This window comes from Lissotriton vulgaris, chromosome 1_2, assembly GCF_964263255.1.
Source record: "Lissotriton vulgaris chromosome 1_2, aLisVul1.2, whole genome shotgun sequence".
NCBI classification, from domain to species: Eukaryota; Metazoa; Chordata; class Amphibia; order Caudata; family Salamandridae; genus Lissotriton; species Lissotriton vulgaris.
The window spans coordinates 70969108-70981240 of record NC_141686.1 but is presented as its reverse complement, the minus strand read 5'-3'; the positions used below and the strand labels follow the sequence as shown (position 1 = coordinate 70981240).

The 12133-nt window shown below is 47.6% G+C and overlaps 1 pseudogene; it reads right to left on the bottom strand.

Annotated features, from left to right (window-relative positions):
- Positions 1-3457: 3457 nt before the first annotated feature.
- Positions 3458-5704, bottom strand: LOC147733932 (uncharacterized; annotated as a pseudogene).
- Between the last annotated feature and the right edge of the window lie 6429 nt (positions 5705-12133).

The window sequence follows — 12133 nt, the reverse complement described above, 5'->3', positions numbered from 1 at the left end:
ATAAAACAAAGACTGGGGAGGGGGGATACATAACGGTACAATGTTTACCTTGCAGTTTTCAATAGCTCACTGTTGTATGTTAAGATTTTTACTTACGAACTGCAAGTGACAAAATGATTTCTCTGACAAATGCAGTGACTCACTGACCTATTTACAGCATTTTGTGATCTGCATCAGGTACATGTTCTTTGCAGCAGGCACATTAACCTTCTGTGCTACCTTTCCATGAGTCAAAACTTCCATTAGACAAAACACTAATCTCTCTCTAGGAAAAACATTAACAATATCCTTGGTGCAACAACATCAAGTGTTGCATGGCTAAATATAAGGTTCCAAAGGCGAGACCTCTAGGCTATGCCAATACTGTTGTTTACACTGGCATTCCCGTGCAAAAGGAAGACTCACGACTTTGGGACTGTAAGCGTTTTCACACTTTGTCCTTAAGTAACTGTATCGTAAGTATCAAAACAGTCATTGACAGTAGCACAATAAGCGTTTTATTCATGCGTCAATTTGTTAAACAGTTTCAAAATACTTGGCAATAGATAACAAAGGATGCAGGGCGTGGTCTTTGGAGTTGCGGAAGAACAGTCTTCGGTCTCTCTCTTTCTCTTGGTCACTCTTCCCCGTAGGACACTCGTACTGACGTCTCCCAAAAGGCAAACAGAGGAACACTACCATCACGAACAGTATATATTCTTAAAGCTCTATGCGTGCACCCGTCACCAAGAACTTGGGGTCACCGAGACTCGTGATATCTTTATTAAGGAGAAAGAGTTAGGTAGTGAGGAATGGGGAAGGGACAGGAAAGCGTGTTTCGCATGCAGCGTGCAACACTTTACTTATGCCACAAGCCCAACAGTCCTGTGCCCTCCAACTTCCTCCTCCACCGTTCTCCCCATCTTACTTGCCTGGGGCTACGGTCCCTGGTGACCGTAGCAATGGGTATCGCGGTGTCCTGTTGCTTGGAGGGACAGCTGGATAAGAGCGCGGTGTGTGTTGGGGAAACCTCCCGTGGGTCAGCTCCGCCGCTCGGCTTCGCCTCCTCCGTGTCTCCAGCACCTAGACTCTCCTTTTCTGGTTTTCGTGTTCCGTCGTCCGATGCTCTGTCCTGCGTAGCTTCGCCTCCTCTCCTGCAGCCGTCCGTCGCAGCCTCACCTCCTCCGGATCTCCAATCACCCGGCGGCCCACAGCTGAGCCAACGGCTCTCTTTTAGCTTTTGTCCTGCGTAGCTTCGCCTCCTCTCCTGCAGCCATCTGTCGCAGCCTCACCTCCTCCGGATCTCCAATCACCCGGCGGCCCACAGCTGAGCCAACGGCTCTCTTTTAGCTTCTGTCCGGACTCCTGCTCCTCCTTTGCGCCGCAGACTAGACCGCTCAACTCTTCTGGTTGGAGTGGACCACTGGACACCATCTTGAAGTCTCCGGCGGATCGGGTGATAGGATGCTCTCTATCACATTGCCTCTCTTCTAGAGATGGACGATCGGGCCATTCAGCTGTCGGAAATCTGGAGAGATAATCTACATTCCCTTGGAACTTTCCCGGCATGTGCAGAGTCTGAAATGAAAAAGGCTGTAAGGCTAAAAACCATCTTAGTACTTTAGCATTGGTTTCCTTATTGGTTGCTAACCACGTTAGGGGAGCATGATCTGTAACTAAAAAGAAAGTCCTCCCCAACAAATAGTACTGTAAGGATTCCATGGCCCACTTGATGGCCAAACATTCTTTTTCCATGGTGGCATAGCGTGTCTCCCTCGGAAACAGTTTGCGACTCAAAAACAGCACTGGTTTAAGTAGTCCTTGATTATCTGGTTGCGATAATACAGCTCCCAGTCCTTTATCTGAGGTGTCTGTTTGCAACACAAATGTCTTTTTGTAGTCGGGGCAAGTCAAAATCGGGGCCGTGCAGAGTATAGTCGTTAGGGTTTCAAAGCTTTTCTCTTGCGTTGGACCCCACCCGATTTTTGCTCTTGAAGGTTTTCCTCTCAACAAGTCCGTGAGAGGGCTGGCCACGTCAGATAATTGGGGAATGAATCTCCGATAATACCCGACTAACCCCAGGAAGGCTCGTACCTCTTTCCTGGTGGATGGTCTGGAAATATCTTTAATAGCTTCCAGTTTATCAATTTGGGGTTTTAGGGTCCCTTCACTGATGGTGTAACCTAAATAGTTTATTTGATGGGTGCCCAGAGTGGTCTTCTTTGGATTCATAGTTAATCCTGCATGCGTCAGGGTCTCAAATACATTCTGTAGGTGTTCTAGATGGGTTTTCCAATCAGGGCTATACACAACAATGTCATCTAGGTAAGCAACGGCATAATTTTGTTGAGTTTTTAGTAAAATGTCCATTAGTCTCTGAAAGGTGGCCGGTGCTCCATGTAACTCAAATGGCAATACCTTGAATTGGTCGAATCCTGAGGGTGTAGAGAAGGCTGTCTTCTCTTGAGCTGCCTCTGTCAGGGGTATTTGCCAATATCCCTTGGTCAAGTCAATGGTGGACATCACCCTAGCCTCTCCTAGTTTTTCAATTAGCTCGTCTACTCTAGGCATTGGATAATTGTCAAATTTAGAATTGGCATTTACTTGGCGAAAGTCAATGCAGAAACGGATACTGCCATCCGGTTTCGGTACTAAAACGATGGGGGAACGCCAGTTACTTTTGGAAGGCTCAATAATATCTGCCCGTATCATCTTTTCTATTTCCTGTTCTACCGCCTCTCTCCTGGCTTCCGGTATGCGATAGGGTCTCACATTCACCACCCTTCCTGGTGGGGTAACAATATCGTGGGCCACTAGGGACGTTTTCCCCGGTTTTCCTGAACTAAGGGTAGAGTATTGGTCAAGCAGTCGCTCTAACTGCCGTTTTTCCTCCACAGATAATCGGGGACCCATAGCTGGTCTTTCCTCCTGTTCGCCCCTTCCCAGCTCCTGAGGTAACTCTAGTGGTGTGATCATTACATGATTTATGGATTGGACTACCTCTGCCCCTTTGGATCCTGTGTTTGGTTCCTCCCACTTCTTTAATAAGTTAATGTGGTACGTTTGTCCTACCTTGTTAGTGTGTGGTACTGCTACTCTGTATGAAACGGGTGTAACTTTCTGAGTAATGGTATATGGTCCTTGCCATGTAGCCAACAATTTTTTATCAGAGGAGGGAAGTAAAATCAATACCTTGTCTCCTACCCTCAACTGACTTTTCTTGTCATATTGCTCTTTTTCTCTACTTTGTGCTTTGTCCATGTTTTGGTGGACAGTATCCCATAGGGTGGCTAAGGTTTCTTTAAGGTTCTGCATGTATCCAAACAGCGGTTTCCCTTCATCCTCTTCCTCCGTCCACTGCTCAGCAGCCATATCGAGCAAGGTACGGGGTTTTCTTCCAAATAGCAACTCGAATGGGGAGAATCCAGTGGATTTTTGTTCATGTGTCCTAATAGCAAAGAGTACAAGGGGTAACTTCCTATCCCAATCCTTTCCTGTCTCGCTTATCATGTTTCTTCAGGATGGTTTTAATCGTTCGGTTATACCTTTCCACTAAACCGTCAGTTTGAGGGTGATAGACTGCCGTTCTAATCTGTTGGACTCCCAAAAGCGAACATACTTCCTTCATGAGTTTCGCCATAAAAGGAGTTCCTTGGTCTGTCAAAAGCTCTAACGGAAATCCTACTCGGGAGAAGAAGGATATCATAGCTTGAGCCACAGTTAGCGTAGTCATGCTTGTTAGAGGTATAGCCTCCGGATATCTTGTTGCATAGTCCACTAGCACTAATATATACTGATGCCCCCTGGCTGAGGGAATTGATGGGCCTACCAGATCCATCCCTACACGTTGAAATGGAACATCAATAATGGGTAAAGGACAGAGGGGTACTTTCTTATCTTTGGAGGGATTTATCAACTGACACTTTGGACAGGCGGTACAAAACCTCTCAGTTTCTCTATACACTCCCGGCCAGTAAAAACGATCCAGTAAATATTTCAGGGTTAATTCCTGCCCATGGTGACCCCCACCCGTCTGGTTGTGTGCTAATTGCAAAGCTTGTTCTCGAAAGGCTACTGGGACCAGCAACTGTTCTACCCTTCCATTTGCCCCTTCACTTACTCGATACAGTAATCCTTGTTTTATACAGAAATAGGGTCCTACCTTCTCTGAGTCATTCTCTTGCACTTGATTCCAGGCATTCGTGAGGGTGCTGTCATCTTTCTGAGCTGCACGGAAGCTTCGTTCAGGAGTATCTCCATGCTCCGGGGAAGAAAGTAAACATGAAGCAAAAGACTGACAGGCACTGGTATTCTTCTCTTTGTCCCTTTTTTTCTAATTTTTCGACTTATGTTCTCGGACTCTGGGTTGAACTAGGTTTTCGTTAGAAAAGGGAGCCTCCTGTAACCACTCTGCTCTGGCTTCTTGCTCCGAGGCCTCCATCAAATAATCATGAAATTTAGGCAAATCTGTTCCCAACAGAATATTTTCAGGAAGTCGGGGAACTACCCCTACTCTCCGGACTTGGGGATACCCGTCTATTTCCAGTAAGAATTCTGCTAAAGGATATTCCTTAACGTCTCCATGAACACAGGAAACTAGCACGGTTTCTCCTTCACATAGAGAGTTCAGGGGTACCAGGTCTTGCACTACTACCGTATGGTGACATCCTGTATCTAATAAAGCTTCAATAGGTTTCCCATTTAGTCAGATGGCTTTCTTGTATGTTTTCCTGCATAGACCTGTAGCCAAAACTCGCCCTCGTGACCAACCCACTTCCATTGGTTCAGAGCCGTCATCGATCAATGGACAATTTCGTGAGATGTGCCCCCACTCTGCACATCTAAAACATTGAGGTCCCACCTGAACAGGGGAGTTGATTTTTGGAAAGGGCTTTGGGTTGGGTTTCGGGGTAGGAAAAGGGCATTTTTCTACACTGTCATTGGAAACTCGGGGTGCAGGTTTAGTAAATACAATGGGGGTTCTCCCCGTAGGGGCTTTGAAGTCGGGGGACCTATGGTAAGCACAGGCTAGTTCGATAGCAGCCAGGAACGTTAGACCAGGATGTTGTTTTAACCATGCTCTAGTATTGGTAGGTAAAGCATCCAAATACTGTTCTAGAAAAATTTGTTCCGTAACCTCTTCCATGGTGGCCGTATGAGGCTGTAGCCACCTGTTGCCCAAGTCTCTGACCCTGTAAAATAAGGCTCGGGGATTATCACCTGTAACCCATTTTTCCTTGCGAAAGCGTGCCCTATAATACTCTTGGTCACACCCTAATCTTTCGAGAATTGCCTTCTTTATCTCGGGATAAGGAGTTACTCCAGCTGGGTTAGCAGCTTGGTACGTCGCCTGCAGTTCTCCAATTAATAACGGCGCTACATATTGTCCCCACCTGTCTGCAGGCCAAGTGGCCGTGGTAGCAACTCTTTCAAAATTGGTAAAGAAGAAGTCCGGATCTTCTCCTTCTTGGAACTTTTGTAATACACTGCTGGGGATGTTAGGGTGGACACGGGCACTAGAAATTGCATCTGTAAGGCGGAGAATAGCTGTATCTTGGACTTTTTGTTTACTTGTCAACAATATTGCTTGCTCTTTCAAAGCCTCTTGAAATGACTCTCTTTCTTTTTGGGCATTCCTATTCTGTTCTTCAAACACTAACTGTAAATGTCTCTGACTTTCTGCCAGCTGCGTTATCATATCTTGCACAGTTACTGGTTACGTCATCTTGTATCAAATGACAGTATCCCCACTTCTGACACCACTGTAAGCGTTTTCACACTTCGTCCTTAAGTAACTGTATCGTAAGTATCAAAACAGTCATTGACAGTAGCACAATAAGCGTTTTATTCATGCATCAATGTGTTAAACAGTTTTAAAATACTTGGCAATAGATAACAAAGGATGCAGGGCATGGTCTTTGGAGTTGCGGAAGAACAGTCTTCGGTCTCTCTCTTTCTCTTGGGTCACTCTTCCCCGTAGGACACTCGTACCGACGTCTCCCAAAAGGCAAACAGAGGAACACTACCGTCACGAACAGTATATATTGTTAAAGCTCAATGCGTGCACCCGTCACCAAGAACTTGGGGTCACCGAGACGGCTCTCTTTTAGCTTCTGTCCGGACTCCTGCTCCTCTTTTGCGCCGCAGACTAGACCGCTCAACTCTTCTGGTTGGAGTGGACCACTGGACACCATCTTGAAGTCTCCGGCGGATCGGGTGATAGGATGCTCTCTATCACAGGGACTTATTCCTATAGTAATCTGTTCTTAATCTCACAATGCCAGGATTAAGGCGTTTATGCTGGATAATTTTTAATGGCGGCCTGCCATTTTTTTAATGGGGCTGTGAGTGTCCCACTGGGGTCCCACTGTGTCTGCCTGTGTGTTTATTTTGGTGTTTGTGTGAGTGTTGTATGAGTGTGTGTGTACTTCTGTGCATGCTGTGCCGTGTGTGTGTACCTGTAGCATTCACTCCACCACAAAATGTCACTGTGAGAAACGCCTGATATCCTCTGATATCATCAGGAAGTGCAGGTTGTGCCAACAGGGGTGCTATGTGCAGCTGCCAGCCCATAGATGCTGACAGCAGCCAAAGGGTGCATAATGCACAGCTGCAACAGGCACTGACAGCAGGAGTGCATAATGTGTAGCTCAGCTGCAAGGGCTTAAGGGCACTGACCACCAAGAAGTACTAACTCTCTATTACTGAAACCCCCAGACCACACTCCTAATGGACAGGTTCCTGCCATAAATAGCCCTCGGTAGTCAAGACTTGTATATTGCCAAAGCCAGTACTCTCTCTCTTGTACCAAGAAATTTCTTGTGCGCTTCCAATGTACAACTTGTGCATTTTCATTACCTTATCTTGTTATCCTCTACTCTTGCCTTACAATCTTCCCTTTTTAGTCTACCTGTGGCCAGGACTGGCCTGGCTACATCACATAACAGGTGCGCGTGTCCACCCAGAAGGGCATCTCAGTGCCGAATAAATACTTATTCATTGTTACCTCAATGCTGCTCATTTTATGAACCGACGGCGACAACCACATTGGTCCACGCACTAACCCGCCACCAGTTCAGATCCAGCTACCACCATAACAAGCCACGAACCTGCTAGTGCTACCCTTAGGCCTTAGTACTTGGCTACTGCCCGGCTACCGTGAGCCACCTGCCTGCTACCGTTCACCACTTTTACAGACTGGAGTCAGATGTCAGCCCCCGTTCTCTGCTTGTTCATCACAAATAATTCAAGGCACAATCAAAGAAAGATGGAAAGTTGGTTTTGAGAAACAGTTTAAAAAAAGATAAAAAGTCACATGCGCCAGCCGGGATTCGAACCCAGGTTTTCAAACAGTACTGCTTTCAAAACACATCATCTTAGATGACACCTCCTGAGATGACATGTAGAGACGTTTGTGTACTGTTGTATGAAAGACGACACGACACATGGGCACTGGGCAGTACTACTCATACGGCACTCTGTCCTTTGCGCCACACCACACCAGCCCGTCGCGTGTCCCAGTATAAAAACGCACATCCATCATGATTCAAAGCTCACAATCACACAATGACAAAGCAATCCATTCCATAGGCGCTTGCAGCGGTACCTCAGTCAGACCCCCATTAAACCATCGCCTCGCCTCCCCATCGGCATCGCAGCCTGTGAATGGCCAAAAGCAGTTGGGAGGGAGGGCCAGGGGGGGGGTTAAAGCAGACCAAAAGGCTTGAATGTGGAAAAGGCTGCTTTATTAGGAACAGGTGCACATCACAATAATAAACCTTGGCAAAGCCTTACAAAACTAATCCTCACTAAATAATTAAATAAACCTAAACCCCTCCCCCAACCCCCTCCCCTAAAATGTTATTGCCCCTCCCCCACCCATACAATACAACAATTCAAACATTACAACAACATTATAAAACATTACATCATCATATAAACATAACGTCATCATTATAAAACATGTCGTCATCATTATAAAACATTACGTCATCAACAACCTCAATAACCTTATGAATACCAGGCCCTCCATAAACCAATCACCTGCCTGACCCTTCACCCTTGTCAAACCCCCCAAAACGTCTAAAAGGTCAACCAACGAGTCAAGTCAAGTCAAGTCAATAGATTTATATAGCGCGCTACATACCCAGAGGGTCTCAAGGCGCTTGAAGAAGGGTGGGGAATTACTTGTCGAATATCCACGTTTTAAGTTGCTTTCTGAATGCTAGGTGGTTCTGAGTAAGGCGAAGGTGGGTGGGAAGTGAGTTCCAGGTTTTAGCTGCCAGGTAGGAGAAGGATCTACCTCCCATGGTGGTTTTGTTGATGCGAGGTACAGTGGCAAGGGCTTGGTTGGAGGATCGTAGCTGGCGGGAGGGGGTGTAGAAGGACAGTCGTGTGTTGAGGCATTCGGGTCCGATTTCGTAGAGTGCTTTGTGTGCGTGGGTTAGGAGGCGGAAAGTAATCCTCTTATTGACGGGGAGCCAGTGGAGGTTTTTCAGGTGACCAGAGATGTGTTCATTACGCGGGATGTCTAGTATGAGCCTGGCTGAAGCGTTCTGGATGCGTTGGAGTTTTTTCTGGAGTTTTGCGGTAGTGCCGGCGTAGAGGGTGTTTCCGTAGTCCAGGCGGCTCGTGACCAGTGCGTGGGTGACCGTTTTTCTAGTTTCGGTGGGGATCCAGCGAAATGTTTTTTTGAGCATGCGAAGAATGTTGAAGCAAGATGAAGAAACGGCGTTGACTTGTCTGTTCATCGAGAGTGAGAAATCCAGGATGACGCCCAGGTTACGTGCGTGATCCGTCGGGATGGGTGCTTTTCCAAGGGCCTCTGGCCACCAAGAGTCATCCCAGGCGGAGGGGGAGGTGCCTAGGATGAGGACTTCTGTTTTATCTGAGTTCAGTTTCAGACGGCTGTGCTTCATCCATTCGGCTACTTCTTTCATTCCTTCATGCAGGTTGGTTTTGGCAGTGTTAGGGTCTCTGGTGAGTGATAGGATCAGTTGAGTGTCATCGGCGTAGGAGATGATGTTGAGGTTGTGTTGGCGTGCGATGACCGCAAGGGGGCTCATGTATACATTGAAGAAGGTGGGGCTGAGTGAAGATCCTTGTGGTACGCCGCAGATGACCTCAGTGGCCTCTGACTTGAATGGTGGAAGGCGGACTCTCTGGGTTCTTCCGGTGAGGAACGAGGTGATCCATTCCAGTGCTTTTCCTTGGATTCCGACGTTTCTGAGGCGCTGTAAAAGGGTGCTATGACAGACTGTGTCGAAGGCTGCGGAGAGGTCGAGGAGGATGAGGGCGACTGTGTCTCCATTGTCCAGTAGAGTTCGAATGTCGTATGTTGCTGCAATGAGGGCGGTTTCAGTGCTGTGCTTGGCTCGGAAGCCGGACTGTGAGGAGTCGAGGGATTTGTTGGTTTCGAGGAAGGTGGCGAGCTGGTTGTTGACCGCTTTCTCGATGACTTTGGCCGGGATTGGAAGGAGTGAGATAGGGCGGTAGTTTTTGAGTTCGGAGGGGTCAGCTGTGGGTTTCTTCAGGAGGGCGCTGAGTTCGGCATATTTCCAGCTTTCCGGGAAGGTTGCGGAGTTGAGGGAGCAGTTGATGACGTCTCGGAGGTGCGGTGCTATAATGGAGTCTGCTTTGTTGAAGATGTGGTGAGGGCATGGGTCTGTGGGGGATCCTGAGTGGATAGAGTTCATCAGACGGATGGTGTCCTCAGTGGAGATTGGGTTCCAGTCGTTGAGGATGTTCAAGGGGGGTGGGGGTCCTGCAGAGGGTTGGGTGGGTTGGTGTTCGGGTCGGTTGTCGAAGCTGTTGTGGATGTCTGCAATTTTGTTGTGGAAGAATGAGGCTAGGGAGTCGCAGAGGGCTTGAGAGGGGGTGATGTCGTTGGAGTTGGCTGAGGGGTTGGTAAATTCCTTGACGATGTTGAATAATTCCTTGCTGTTGTGGGCGTTGCTATCTAGTCGGTCCTTGAAAGCGGCTTTCTTGGCGTTCCGGATCAGTTGGTGGTGTATGCGGGTGGCGTTTTTGAAGGCGTCCTTGGTGCTGGTGTTTGGGTCTTTTTTCCAGGTCTTCTCAAGGGAGCGACAGAGTTTCTTGGATTTCTTAAGATTATCGTTGAACCATGAGGCCTTTTTGCTGCCTAGTTTGATTTGTCGTTTTTTCAGTGGTGCTAGGATGTTGGCGCTGTTGGATAACCATTGGGTGAGGTTGGTGGCTGCTTGGTCGGGGTTTGAGGAGTGGGCGGGGGGGTTTTGAAGAAGCGATGAGGAGATCTGGTCGATGGTGATTTTGTTCCAGTTTCTTCACAGAGTGGGTTGGGGGTGGTTGTTGGATGTGGGCTTGTTGTAGGTAAAGTGAACGCAGCTGTGGTCCGTCCAGAGGAGAGTTGTGGTGTGGCTGAAGGAGACATGTTTGCTGGAGGTGAAGATAGGGTCGAGTGTGTGACCTGCGATGTGGGTGGGGGTAGTGACAAGTTGTTTAAGTCCGAGGTTGGCGAGGTTGTCCAAAAGGGTGTTGGTGTTGCGGTCATTGTTCTTTTCAAGGTGAAAGTTGAAGTCTCCCAAAAGGATGTAATCCTCGGAGGGGAGCGCGTGTGGAGTGATGAAGTCCGTGATGTCTTCACTAAATTGTGTGCGGGGTCCTGTGGCCTGTAAAGGAGGGTGCCTCTGAGTGTGGTCTTGGGGTCGATGTGGATCTGGAAGTGAAGGTGTTCGGTGTTGGCGAGATTGACGTCTGAGCTGGTTGAGATGCTGATGGATTTCTTATGGACGATAGCGATGCCTCCTCCTAAAATCTGACACAAACAGCCCTGAAACAACTAGACCCCGCACATCACCTGTTCCAAGCGACAATTACAAAATTAAAACCCCCTGCGCACCTGCTCCAAAGAAAAAAGCCATCCAGATGAGGGGAAAAAAGGCGAAAAAATATATATATATATAAAAAAGGAGGGGAGGAGGAGACAAAAATATAAAGAAAACGGAAAACGGGGAACCACCAATAAGAAAAAGAAATCGGGCGGGAGGGAGGGGGAAAACATTTTTCACTATCTAACCTCCCAGCCACCAGGTCACCAAACCTAAAATGGTGGCTGGGAGGAGGAGTCAGGGACCTATATAGCCAGGTCTACCAAAACTACCAAAAATAGCCCAAAAATGTCTGGAATGTTCTGGCATAAACCCCTGCCCCCCCGCTGCCCTCCCAAATCGCCCGGGGGGGGACCTCCCTGCGGTCGGCTGCCCCCCCCCCCAAGTCCCCCTTGGGAGGGAGGGCGAGGGGGGGGGTTTAAAGCAGACCAAAAGGCTTGAATGTGGAAAAGGCCGCTTTATTAGGAACAGGTGCACATCACAATAATAAACCTTGGCAAAGCCTTACAAAACTAATCCTCACTAAATAATTAAATAAACCTAAACCCCGCCCCCAACCCCCTCCCCTAAAATGTTATGGCCCCTCCCCCACCAAGACAATACAACAATTCAAACATTGCAACAACATTATAAAACATTACATCATCATAAAAACATAACGTCATCATTATAAAACATGTCGTCATCATTATAAAATACGTCATCATTATAAAACATTACGTCATCAACAACCCCAATAACCTTATGAATGACCTGCCTGACCCTTCACCCCTATCAAACCCCCCAAAACGTCTAAAAGGTCAGCCAACGACCAACTCATCGTTTCCTGACGATAAACAAACCTGACCATTAATCACCAAAATCTGACACAAACAGCCCTGAAACAACTAGACCCCGCCACCCAGGAAGGTGGGGGGGGAAGGAAAACTACCCCCCCTTCCTGCCCCCCAAGTAGGAAAAGAAAAGAGAAAAAACCTGCGAAAATCACTGCTGCATCGTCAAAGACCTTGCTAAAACTTCTCGCAACTCCAACAAATACAAATCCATACCTACTCTGGAAAGGTGGACCCCATCATCCCTAAAGAACTCTACCGACTCAAAACTAATCTCTCTATGAGAAACTCTCCCAAATCCAAGCTGACGGCAAAATCTAGAAACCTCAGCATTCACCTTCTTCCTGGCTCGATCAACCGCTCTAGGGTTCACTGCTCCTCTCCATATTCTACGTGGAATCAATTCCATCCAAAAAACATGGCAGCCAGCCCAATGCTCCTTAATAAGCGCCA